Source organism: Somniosus microcephalus, chromosome 24 (assembly GCF_052327205.1).
Source record: "Somniosus microcephalus isolate GS21.2 chromosome 24, FLI_Smic_1.0, whole genome shotgun sequence".
NCBI lineage: Eukaryota > Metazoa > Chordata > Chondrichthyes > Squaliformes > Somniosidae > Somniosus > Somniosus microcephalus.
This window is the reverse complement of record NC_141010.1, coordinates 11,997,543-12,010,877: the sequence shown is the minus strand read 5'-3', so window position 1 is coordinate 12,010,877 and position 13,335 is coordinate 11,997,543.

Here is a 13,335-nt window from a genome sequence, read left to right as displayed (position 1 = left end):
TAAATTAAGTGATGCAATTTTAAAGGGGATGTAGGAAGAGCGAGACCTGGGGGTGTACGTACACAAATCTTTGAAGGTGGCAGGACAAGTTGATAATGTGTTAAAAAAAAAGGTATGCGGGATCCTTGGCTTTGTAAATAAAGGCATCGAGTACAAAAGCAAAAAAGTTCTGCCAAACCTTTATAAATCACTGGTTAGGCCGCAGCTGGAGTGTTGTGTCCAGTTCTAGGCACCGCACTTTAGGAAGGACTTCAAGGGCTCAGAGAGGGTGCAGAGAAGATTCACTAGAGTGGTACGAGGGTTGAGGAACTTCGCTTATGTGGAGAGACGAGAGAAACTGGGATTGTTCTCCTTACAGCAGAGAAGGTTAAGGGAAGATTTAATAGAGGTGTTCAAAATGATGAGGGGTTTGATACAGTAAATATGGAGAAACACTGGCAGGAGGGTCAGTGACCACAGTACACAGAATTAAGGTAATTGGCAAAAGAACAAGAGGGGATATGAGGAGAATTGTTTTGACACAGCGAGTTGCTATGATCTGGAATGCACTGGAAGTAGATTCAATGCTAACTTTCGAAAGGGAATTGGATACACACTCGAAGGGGAAAGAATTTGCAGGGCTATGGGGAAAGAGCTGGGGAGTGGGGAGTAGGATTAATTGGAGAGCTCTATTCAAGGGCTGGCACAGGCACAATGGGCAGAATGGCCTGCTTTTGTGCTGTATGATTCTATGATTCTGTATGGCACTTCAGGGTTTGAACAACACAGCACAGACTGATGCCAATCAAATTCTGCTCAAATTCTATCAATTGGACTTTCTTTATGGTCAGGGAGGGGGAGATTTTAAGGGCTAGATTTTCAGTTGCTTGCGCCAGCAGTTAGCGCCTTAAGAGAAGTGATTTTCGGGCGCTATGCGTGTAGCGCCCGGGCGCAGCGCAGTTTGCGCCCCGCCCCAAATTAAGTTGCCCGTTAGCGCCGGCGCAAAGTTTAGCGGCCGCCCGGATGCGCGCGCAGAAAATGACGTCACATCCTCGTGCAACGCCCTTTGGCCGCCCCGAATCCAAACTTCAGTCGGACCGCCCCATTGTGCGGCTGGCGTCCAGAGCGTTTGTAAAATGGAACGCAACACACCCTGGGGAGCGCAAATTAAAGGGCAGTCCTCCTTCACTATAAAAGGCAGTCTGCATGTGTTGTGTGGAAGGATCCAGTGTGTTGTTGTGAACGGTGTATTTATGTTTTCCTCCTCCTCCTCCTCCTCCTCCTCCTCCTCCTCCTCGTCTTTTCCCCCCCAGACTCTGCCTTTGAAAAAAACACATGCACCCTTCCCCTTTAAGAGCTCACTGGCACCAGAGTGTCTGCCGTGCGCTGCGCCCGAGCTCGGGCGCAGCGCTCTGCACCGCCGGCTTAGCGCCTAAAGATAGTAGTGGAACACCTCTTTTAGCGCTCCACCAACCTCTTAGGGCGAAGCCACTGAATTTTCGGCAACGGGGCGCTACTTTGGGGCGGGCGCTAACTTCGGGCGGGCGCTAAGGTTAGCGCCCCAAAACTGTCTACACTGAAAATCTAGCCCTCGATTTATTGCAGTCACTAAGGGAAAACCCACCTCTGGCAGTAAAAGTGACAGAGCAGAGCTGATTGAGAATGCCCAGCTCCCAGAGGAGTCAGACATTGAACTGATTGCTGGATTTTGATATCACAATTCAAAGATTAACAAGAGCCTTTATTATCTTATACTTTTACCAATTTTATACTATAATGTACAATAAGTGATAACATGTAAGGATTTCTGCAAGATTGTGGAACTTATCACTGAATAAAAGCATATCAAGCACGAGAATTATTTCATACTTGCAGCTTAGAAAAGTGATCAGATCAAAAATAAATATTTGCTTTTGTATACCACTTCCTCACATTATGAAAATGCTTCAAAGTGCTTTATACAATGAATGACAAATTTAGTATATATACATGGAATGGTTCTTTAATACAAATTTATATTTGAGGAAATCTATTATCTTTTTATTGAAATATATTTTCAGAAGCAGGAGCAAAATTAAACACCAGTAAATAGTTGCAAGGACACAACTTTCAGTGTCAAGTGTCAGCTGTGGCTCAGCGGGTCGCACACTTGCCTTCTGATAGTCCAAAGGTTGGGGGTTCAAGTCCTGCTCCAGGGATTTGAGCACATGAAGCTAGACTGACACTCCAGTACAGCACTGAGGGAGTGCTGCACTGTTGGAGGTGCCCTCTTGTGGATGAGATGTTAAACCCTGTCTGTTCTCTCAGGTGGATGTAAAAGATCCCATGGCACTATTTTGAAGAAAAGCGGGGAGTTAGCCCCGGTGTCCTGGCCAATATTTATTCCTCAACCAACATAACAAAAACAGATTATCTGGTCATCATCACATTGCTGTTTGTGGGACCTTGCTATGCACAAATTGGCTGCTGTGTTTCCTACATTACAACAGTCACTACACTTCAAAAAGTACTTCATTGGCTGTAAAGCGCTTTGAGACGTCCGGTGGGCGTGAAAGACGCAATAGAAATGCAAGTCTTTCTTTTCTTTTTACAATACACTTTAAACCTTAACAGTGATTAGCCTGATGTTGCAGTTGGTGTATTAGCAGAGACTGTGGTCAAGAACCTCCGAGCAAGTTGCACTGGAGCTGGGGGGAGGTGAGGGGGAGGGGGGACGGGGCAGCAGATTAGGTGGTTCACACCTGAACTGCAGATCCCAGACTGCCGTGTAAATGTGGTCCTCTGTGGTTTAGAATCCAAAGCTCTAAGTGGAGCAAGGGCTTGGTCGGAGTTTTGTCAACACGGCAAGGTTTTTTTTAAAAAATAGCACTTCAATCAAAAATCTTTTTCGCTGCTGGATTTAATAGAAAAATTTTAATTGCGGGGACATTTCACAAGCATTGTGACATCGTCATGCATGTGTCATGATGGAATAATGCCCATAGTCTTCACTGCCGTTTACACCCAGGCATCTGGTTCTGGTGGAGCCAGTACAACATGACTCTTCAAACCCAGAGTGATTTGTTCTCAGTCCTACTCCGACAGTGTGAATGCAGCATTAGATATGACAGTGCGCAGCTAGATATACAAAGTGAATTTTTCTGTAACCGGCGGACACAGACTTAAAATAATTGGCAAAAGAACCAGATGAGTGAGCTGTTATGATCTGCAGTGCGCTGCCCGAATGGAAGCAGATTCAATAGTTATTTTTAAAAGGGAATTAGATATATTTTGTTTTAATTTATTCATTTGCAGGATGTGTGATTTATTGCCCATCCTTAATTAACCTTGAGAAAATGAGTCACCTTCTTCAACCACTGCAGTTCATCTTAGCACTTCTTTTTTGCTTGCAAGGCCATTTCAGAGGGGCAGTTAAGAGTCAACCACATTGCTGTGGGTCTGGAGTCACATATAGGTCAGACCGGGTATGGACGGCAGATTCCCTTCCCTAAAGGACATTAGTGAACTAGTTGGGATTTTACAACAATCCGGTAGTTTCGTGGTCACTATTACTGATACTAGCTTTTTATTCCGGATTTACTCAATTAACTGAATTTAAATTCCCAAACTGCTCTGGTGGGATTATGAACTACACATCTGTCAGATTATTAGTCAAGGCCCCTGAATTACTAGCCCAGTAACATAGCCACTATGCTACTCTACCCCTGCTTGAAAAGGAAAAAATGCAGGGCTATGGGCAAAGAGCAGGTGAGTGGGAGTAATTGGATAGCTGTTTCAAAGGGCCGGCACAGGCACGATGGGCCAAATGGCCTCCTCCTATCCTGTATCATATCAATCAATCCACCACCAGAGGCTCTGAGTGCGTGCAAAAGCGCAATATAGTGAGAGCAATCAGAACTGAAGGCAGACACATCAGTCAGTGAAAGCTATTCTTAATCTGCATTCTAGTAGAATGAAGTCAAATTCTGTATAAAAGGTACTAAATATGTGGGGGGAGAAATTGGCCTCCTTTGCACCTCCCGTTAGCGCTTCCGGGGGGTGATAATGGGGCGCCAAGGGCTTACCGACTGGACGCGGTGAAATTACCGACGTCCGCGAACTTCCATGGCAGGTTAGCGCTGGCACTAAAATTACCGCCTTGATCTCCTGCGCCCCGGAAATCGCGACGTCATCTGGTGCGCAGCGTCCCCGTTATCGCCCTGGAAGTAGAATTCGCTTCCGCCCCCCTGCAGCATCACCGGGCGTCAACAACGACAGCTGCAGGAGACATTGTCACCTCGGCCGGCCGCTTGGGGAGCGTTAATTAAAGGCAGCGGTGGTCAGGTAGGCCAGAATTTAATCATGCTGTATTTTGATTTTTTTCCAGCCCGCGATTGATCAGCCCTGCACGCTCTTAGAGTGCTTGGGGCTGCTGTGCGCGTATCGCAATTTCTAGCCCGTAACCTTTTTATTCCGTATCCCATAAAAATATTCTGTACCATCTGGGGAACCTGGCTATCACCACGAAGCACAGTAGACGATTGGGAGTACAGGAAACTCTTTATTATCCGGCACCGACGGGACCGGCATGGTGCCGGTTTATCAAAAAGTCCGGATTACAGAGAGGTATAGTTAAAAGGTACGAGAGCTCCGTACACAGCAACAAATCCAGGCTTCCTGTACATGTGCAGGAACTCCGGCCACAGACCAAGCATCCCTGTTGCTTAGCAACAAGTGTAGGAGCCCCATGTTACACAGCCACAGATCCAGGAACTGCCACTAATATGAAGTAAAGCTTATCTGAACCTACTCCTGAATTTTGCTGGTTAACAGAGATTTCCGGTTATTTAGGTGCTGATAAATCGAGAGTTTCCTGTATAAAGAAGACCAATAAACAACAACAAATTATATTGATGTAGCACCTTTAGAGAAGGTAGGGAAATTTCCCAAGGTGTTTCACAGAGGTGTAATCAAACAAAAAAGGATGGCAAGCCAAAGAAAAATCGGGGTGACGAAGTGGGTTTTAAGAAGGATATCAGGAGGAGAGGTAGGTGGAGACGCAGAAGGGTTTATGGGGGTGGGGGTGGAATTCATGAACATGGGATCAAGATGCCTGATGAAACGACTGGCAGTAGTGGGGTGAAGGGAGGGATATGCGTAAGAGGCCAGTGACAAGAGGAATGGAGAGCTCGGGGCAGGGGGTGGTGGGGGGGGTGGTGCCGGGGCAAAGGGGAGGGTACAGAGGAGTTAGGCCAGGAAGGGATTTCAACATCTGGAAGCAAATCTTAAATTGTATGTGTTGGAGAACAGGGAGCCAATGTAGGTCAGCAAGGACAGGAGTGATGGGTGACCAGGAATTGGTATGGGATACGATATGGGAAGCATAGTTCCAAATGGTAGAATGGCTTCATAAAATAAAGGATAAGTTTACTAATCCTGCACTCCCAGCTCATCGCTGCTCTTAAAGACACAACTGCTGTGGGTGAATAAACGTCACTTATTTTAAGATCTTTGTGGTAATAGCCAGGTTCTCTAGATGGCACAGAATATTTTAAGCTGCGTTTCTAATTGACCACTGGGTTCTGGGCCTGCTTCAGCTTGTTACATGTGGGGCTGGATTTTCATTCAGGAGTCAGGTAGGAGGCGGGACTACAACTTTCGGGGTTGTAGTCCCACCTCCACCGAGATGCGGCCAATCCACGCGATTTTAACTTGATTGACCTTGTTGAGCCCGCCCAGCGGGCTTAGCAGGCCAATTAAGGGCCACCTGGCAACAGGTGACGTCACAGACTGAAATTTCATCTGTCAAGAGGTTTTGACAGATGAAATATCAGCGTTTCACAGCTGTTTGAAGCTGTCAAACACTGACAGTCTTATTTCTAACATGAGTCCTTCTCCACAGACTCAGTTAGAAATCTCTCCTGCACAGAAAGCTGAAGGCTGTCACTTTTGACAGTTCGCAGCCATTCTGTTTTCTGAGCCGGTGAGATGACGGACTCCCGGGACCTAAAGGAAGGAAGGCTGAAAAGGTAAGAAAAGGTAATTTAAACTTCTTTAAACACTTTAGACACACCAAACATACTTACCTTTGCACTCATATACACATCAGTCACCTGAACACCGGCATCTCGACCCCTCCAAGTCCTTCAACCCGATGGCCCGCCTCGCAAACTTGCCGTGGTTTGGAGCCGTCGGGAATCCCACACTTTAGCATCAAAAATAGGGATTAGACTAAAAACTAAATTGGCACTAATCCCTTGCCGCCTCGGGGAGGCGGGTCCCAGTGTGGGGCGGGTACCTGCCTCCTTTGAAACTGGCATGGAGGCGGGTTGGGTACGGGATGGGGTCAGGACCCCTGATTTGGGGATTTTAACCCCTCCGCACGCCTCCAATCCCACATCCATGGCCCATTGAAAATCGAGCCCATGGTGTCAGAACTGGGATTTTGGCTCTCTGAAGAAGGCCAAGACCCAGCATCATTGAGGGAGTGCTGAGAGCATTCATGCAAGCCACGTTGGCACAAGAGCAGACGAACAAGATTCTTTATTACAGCAATGGGTCTACTACAATAAGCAGGCCAGGGTGAGGCAGTTCTGTCAGGGTGACCGAGTTTTGCTTCTGGTTCCCACACCCAGGAGCAAGCTAGTGGCTCAATGGCAGGGCCCATATGGGATTGTGGAGCAAGCAGGGCCCGTAAACTACAATGTTAGTCAGCCTGGGAGAAGACGGAAGGAGCAGATCTATCATATTAATCTGCTAAAGCCAAGGAGAGATCAGGAGACCATTATATTTGAGCCGGAGCCTCCTTTGGAAACCAAGGTCCGAGAAATCAGGGAAATTCACCTGGCCGAGGAACTGACGGCACAGCAGTGTCTAAAACTGCTAACATTAGTCAAAAGTCACAGGGATGTTTTTACCCCATGACCCAGGAAAACTCATGTTATTAAACCTGATATCGTAACGCCTCTGGTGATAACAGGGTAGATGCGGAGAGGTTGTTTCCCCTGGCTGGAGAGTCTAGAACTAGGGGGCTTGTCTCAGGATAAGGGGCCGGCCATTTAAGACTGAGAGGAGGAGGAATTTCTTCACTCTAAGGGTTGTGAATCTTTGGAATTCTCTACCCCAAACGGCAGTGGATGTTGAATTGTAGAGTATATTCAAGGCCCTAGGGGCGCTAATGGGGCGCAAATTTCCTAGCGCCCGGGCGCGGTGCCTCTAATGCCTCCCGTGAAATTCAGCGGAAGGTTAGTGGCGGTGGTAGCCGGTAGCGCCCCATGGCACTGCGCCGCAGGCGATGATGTCATTGCCGTGCGCAGCGCCCTGCTCGCGTCCTGGCTGTAAAATTGGGTTGCGCCCCCTGACCTATCGCCAGATGATATGTGCGACAGGGTCAGGGTGGCATTTTTGCAGCCGCGGCAGCGCAAGTTAAAGGACAGGTGCCCATTTTTTTGGCCAACTGCTAGCACCTTGAGTGCCGGGCTGTTTTCACGGCATCCCGCTCCCCGGTGGTCTAGCAGGGCCCCGGTGCGCGCAGCGCTAGGGGAGGAGACCTGCAATGATGCGCCACTATGTGCCGATGCGCTTGGTGCTGTTGCACGTAGTGCCACGATATTCAGTTGTAGCACTCCAAGAAGGAGGTGGAGCACTTCCAGTAATGCCCTGCCTCCTGCTTGGGGTGCTACAACTGAATTTCAGGTGAAGGGGCACTAATTTTAGTGCCCGGGCGACTTTAGCGCCCCAAAAGGTGCAACACCGAATTTTTCCCCTAAGGAATATGGGGATTGGACGGGAAAGTGGAGTTGAGGTCAAAGATCAGCCATGATCTTATTTAATGGTGGAGCAGGCTCGAGGGGCTGTATGGCCGACTCCTGCTCCTAATTCTTATATTCTTATGTTCTTATAACAGTCGCGATGGAATTGTACCGGATCCCCGAGGCAAAGAGACAGGGGCCTAGAAATTCACTAGCCTTAGCGCCGCTTTTGAGGCGCTAGAGGGACTAGCACCAGAGTTATGGCCAGTTGAAAAATTCCCTGGGGCCCTAAAGCGGCGTTGCACCGGTAGCGCTGCGCCGGCACCGATGACGTCATCGGTGTGCGCAGCGTCCCGGTTGCCATGCCGACGGGCCCCAGCGCCGAAATTCAGTTGCGGCCGCCTCGCCCGTGGCAGCCGCAACTAAGACTCTGGCAACAGAGTCCAACATGTGTTTGCGCCGGCGCATTAAAGGCCCCGTGGCGGCCGGCCGCTTTCCCGCCAGCCGCCTGCCCGCAGCTCCCTCCCCGGACTTCTCCCCCCCCCCCCGGAACAGATGCAAGCCCGGCACTTGTCCGAGGTGCCGGGCTCATTTTTAAACAGATTTGCGCGGGCCGCGGCCGGGTGCAGGCAGCTCCTCCTTAACGGAAGGAGGAGGCCTGCACTTCCCCAGCCTGCCGCACCGCATCGGGTGCCGCAGCGCCGGAATTGCGGCGCTAAACGGCAGTTAGCGCCCTTTTCCAGGCGCTAAGACCCTTCAGTAGCGCCGGCAGCCGTTTGGGCGCGGCGCTACTGAATTTTTGGCGCGCGCAGGGGGACTTAGCGCCGGCACTAACTTCCGGCGCTAAAGCCCTGGCTAAGCCAAAACCCAATTTCTAGGCCAGGATGTCTCCCAAGAGGTCAGGACAATTCTAGAGCTGGGGTAATAGAATAGTCTCACAGTGAATGGTCAAACTCGATAGTACCAAAACCCGATGGGCCATGGAGATACTGTAACGATTTTAGAAAATTAAACACCACAGCCAATGTTGGATGCTTACCCCATGCCTAAGGTGGACAAGCTAATTGAACCTCTGGGAAATGCCAACTTCTTGACAACCTTGGACCTTACCAAAGCGTATTGGCAGATACCGTTAACGGATTCTGACAAAGAAAGACCAGACTTTGTAACACCTGGAATCTATACCAGTACCGAGCGATGGGCTGCACGGGGCTCCTGCCACCTTTCAGCGGTTAATGGATTGGATTTTGCGGCCTCATGCACAGTACACCACTGCATAGCTAGATGATACTGTAATCTACAGCAGCGACTGGGAGGCCCGTCAACAAAAATTAGAAGCAGTGCTGGATAGCTTAAGAAAGGCAGGTTTGACGGCCAACCCCAGGGAATGACCATTTGGGGTTGTCGGAGGCGCGGTACTTGGGGTGTGTAGTTGGGGGCGGACTAGTTAAGCCCCAACTTGACAAAGTAGAAGCTTTAGGAAATGGCCCAGACCCGTGACATAAAAACAAGTAAAAACTTTTCTGGGCCTTTTCGAATATGAGCAACCATTTATCCCAGACTTTGCCACCAGGGTGGCCCCTTTGATCGATCCAGTCAAATCTCAGGAGCTAAACATGGTACAATGGACCCCTGGAGGGAAAACAGTATTTGGGGACCTCCAGGATGCCTTATGCTCAGTACTGATCATTCTGGTTTTCTCCTGGGAGTTCACAGATCCCTGAAAGTAGCAGGACAGGTGGTTAAGAAGGCATACGGGATACTTGCCTTTATTAGCCAAGGCATAGAATATAAGAGCAGGGAGGTTATGCTTGAACTGTATAAAACACTAGTTAGGCCACAGCTAGAGTACTGGTCACCACGTTACAGGAAGGATGTGATTGCACTAGAGAGGGTACAGAGGAGATTTACGAGGATGTTGCCAGGACTGGAGAATTTTAGCTATGAGGAAAGATTGGATAGGCTGGGGTTGTTTTCTTTGGAACAGAGGAGGTTGAGGGGAGACTTAATTGAAATGTAAAAAATTATGAGGGGGCTCGATAGGGTGGATAGAAAGGACCTATTTCCCTTAGCAGAAAGGTAATAACCAGAGGGTATAGATTTAAAGTAATTGAAAGAAGGATTAGAGGGGAGTTGAGGATAACATTTTTCACCCAGAGGGTGGTGGAGATCTGGAACTCATTGTCTGAAAGGGTGGTAGAGGCAAAAACTCTCATCGCATTTAAAAAGTACTTGGATATGCACTTGAAGTGCCGTAACCTACAAGGCTACGGACCACGAGCTGGAAGGTGGGATTAGGCTGGATAGCTCTTTTTTGGCCGGCGCAGACACGATGGGCCGAATGGTCTCTCCTGTGCCGTACATTTCTATGATTCATCCTCTAGACGGATGAGTCGGATGTGGGGTTAGGGGCAGAACCATCCCAGGTAATTGAAGGGGCCGAGCACCCCGTACTGTACCTGAGTAGAAAGCTGCTACCTCGAGAACACCAACTATGCTATAGTTGAGAAGGAGTGTTTAGCGATCAAATGGGTGGTGGAGACACTAAAGTACTATTTATTAAGGAGAACCTTTCGCCTGGTAAAGCATCATGACTCCCTTAAGTGATGCAGATGAATAAAGAAAATAAATGCCCAGATTATCCGCTGGTTTTTGTCTCTCCTTTACAGTTGAGCATGGAACCATGTCAGCCAATGGGATTGTGGATGCCTTTTCCCAAATGCCAGGCCTTACAACAGAAATCACTCGAGACCCTGGCTCTTTGCTGGTAGCGGGGTACATGCAACAGAGTGAGAGAGGGACAATATGTGAGCCATGGACTTTTGAGAGCTCTGCAATCGTGATAGCTGTACAATTTTAAGAAGTTATATAAAATGTCAGAATGACCAAGGCAAGGCAGTACAGCTTTAAGAAATTGTTAACCTTAATTGCCTTTAACCAGAAATGACTCCCGGCCTGGAAGGATAAAAGACAGGGAAATAGTTCGGTTGAGGGGAGGAGTTTGGAGAGGAAGGAATTGAGAGTGAGAAAAATGTAGGCTGGAACGTGATCCCTGTTACTGTCTTATTCATCGCTGCACTTAAAGACACAACTACCATGGGGGAATAAACCTCACTTGTTTTAAGCTCTAGTCTGCATGCCTAACTGATCACTGGGTCCTAGGCCTGTTTCAACTTGTTACAATATAGAAACACTAATCTACCATTTTATCGTAAACATCAGACAGCTAGTGTCATGCGTCAGCTGTGGCTCAGTTGGTAGCACCCTTGCCTCTGACTCAAAAGGTTGTGGGTTCTAAGTCCCACTCCAGAGACTTGAGCACAAAATCTAGGCTGCCTCTCCAGTGTAGTGCTGAGGGAGTGCTGCACTGTCAGAGGTGCCATCTTTTGGATGAAACATTAAACCAAGGGCCCGGCCCGTCTGCGTGTAAAAGATCCTATAACACAGTTTTGAGAAGAGCAGGGAAGTTATCCCTGGTATCCTTGTCAATATTTATCCCTCAATCTATATCACTAAAATATATTGGACCTGAAATTGCGGTCAGGGGCTTCCTGCAGGCGAACGCCCCGAATCCGCAAGAAAAGATTGCACCTAACTGGTGCCTCTGAATCTTCGGGCTCTTGCAGCCCTAGGCCTGCAGGCGTCTGCCTGTGTAAAGGCTCACCTATCCCAGGGGAGCAGGCGGTTCGCAAGCGTCCCTGGGTTCACGTGGGCAGGCCCAACCGATCAAAAAGGGGGATTCCCCTTTATGCTTATGGGGATTCCATTTATGTACAGAATCCCCATAAGCATAATAGAAATGACATAAAAAACACTTTCACACAACCTAAATAAAAATAAATCATCACATGTTTAAAATTAATTAAAGTACAAATTTAGTTAAACAATTAAAATTAAAATTTCATTTTTTGAAAAATAAATTTAAACATGTTTAAAGGAGCCAAAAATAACCTAAACTAATTTTAAACGTTTTTGAATGTTTAAATTATTTTTTTAAATTTTTATTTAATATTTATTGAAACCCTTATGCTGGTAAAAGAAGGCCTTATGCCTGCTTTTGCCAGGCATAAGAGTTTCATGGACATTTGCTGGGCAGTAGTGGGGCAAATAGCCCAACTCACCGCCAGCGAATGTCCATTTCCTGCACATGCGGCTAATCTTTCGAGCTGAAACTTAACAGATCGCAAGTTCCGGGTTTTCGCGTATGCGCAGTGCATGTGGAAACCCGGACCTTGCGGGACACTTATGACCGTATGCGGTCATATGCCCCATAAAATCCGAGCCATTATCTGGTCATTATCACATTGCTGTTTGTGGGAGCTTGCTGTGCGCAAATTGACTGCCGCGTTTCCTACATTACAACAGTGACTCCACTACAAAAGTATCTCATTAGCTGTAAAGCACTTTGGGACGTCCAGTGTTTGTGAAAGGTGCTTTTGCAAGTCTTTTTTCATTTATTGTAAATTTATATTATATATATATTTAGAATAGCTGTTTGACGTTTATAATTTAGCTCTGTAGAGAACCACTGAAACGTTCTGCTTTACAATACAAGCCCATTGTTGCTACCATTTGGACAGGATGAATTAAATTTTTGAAGGTTTTTTAAAAATCATTTCAATATTTTAAAGTTATTTATTTTTTCTGCTGTCCACTTGGTTTCCCTCAAGTCACATACTTCTGACTCAAAGAATTCCCAAATAACAACAACAACAACTTGTATTTATATAGCGCCTTAAACCTAGTAAAACGCCCCAAATCACTTCACAGGAGTATTATAAAACAAAAGATTTGACACCGATCCACATAAGGAGAAATTTGGGCAGGTGACCAAAAGCTTGGTCAAAGAGGTAGGTTTTAAGCAGCGTCTTAAAGGAGGAGAGAGAGGTAGCGAGGCGGAGAGGTTTAGGCAGGAAATTCCAGAGCTTAGGGCCGAGGCAACAGAAGGCACGGCCACCAAAGGTTGAGCGATTATAATCAGGGATCCACAAGAGGGCAGAATTAGAGGAGTGCAGATATCTCGGGGGGGGTTGTGGGGCTGGAGAAGATTACAGAGATAGGGAGGGGCGAGGCCAGGGAGGGATTTGAAAACAAGGATGAGAATTTTGAAATTGAGATGCTGCTTAACCGGGAGCCAATGTAGGTCAATGTGCACAGGGGTGATGGGCGAACGGGACTTGGTGCGAGTTAGGACACAGGCAGCCGAGTTTTGGATGACCTCAAGTTTACGTAGGGTGAAATGTGGGAGGCCAGGCAGGAGTGCATTGGAATAATCAAGTCTAGAGGTAACAAAGGTATGGATGAGGGTTTCAGCAGCGGATGAGCTGAGGCAAGGGCGGAGATGGGCGATGTTACGGAGGTGGAAGTAGGCGGTCTATGTTATGCTGTGGATATATGGTCGGAAGCTCATTTCAGGGTCAAATATGACACCAAGGTTGTGAACGGTGTGGTTCAGCCTCAGACAGGTGTTAGGGAGAGGGATGGAGTCACTGGCTAGGGAACGGAGTTTGTGGCAGGGACCGAAAATAATAATAACCTAATTCCAGGCCTACCTCTCTGACTACAGTGTGATTGAGCACTGGAAGATGTGTCAAAATGGCCCAGTATGAATCTCTCTCACTTGTAT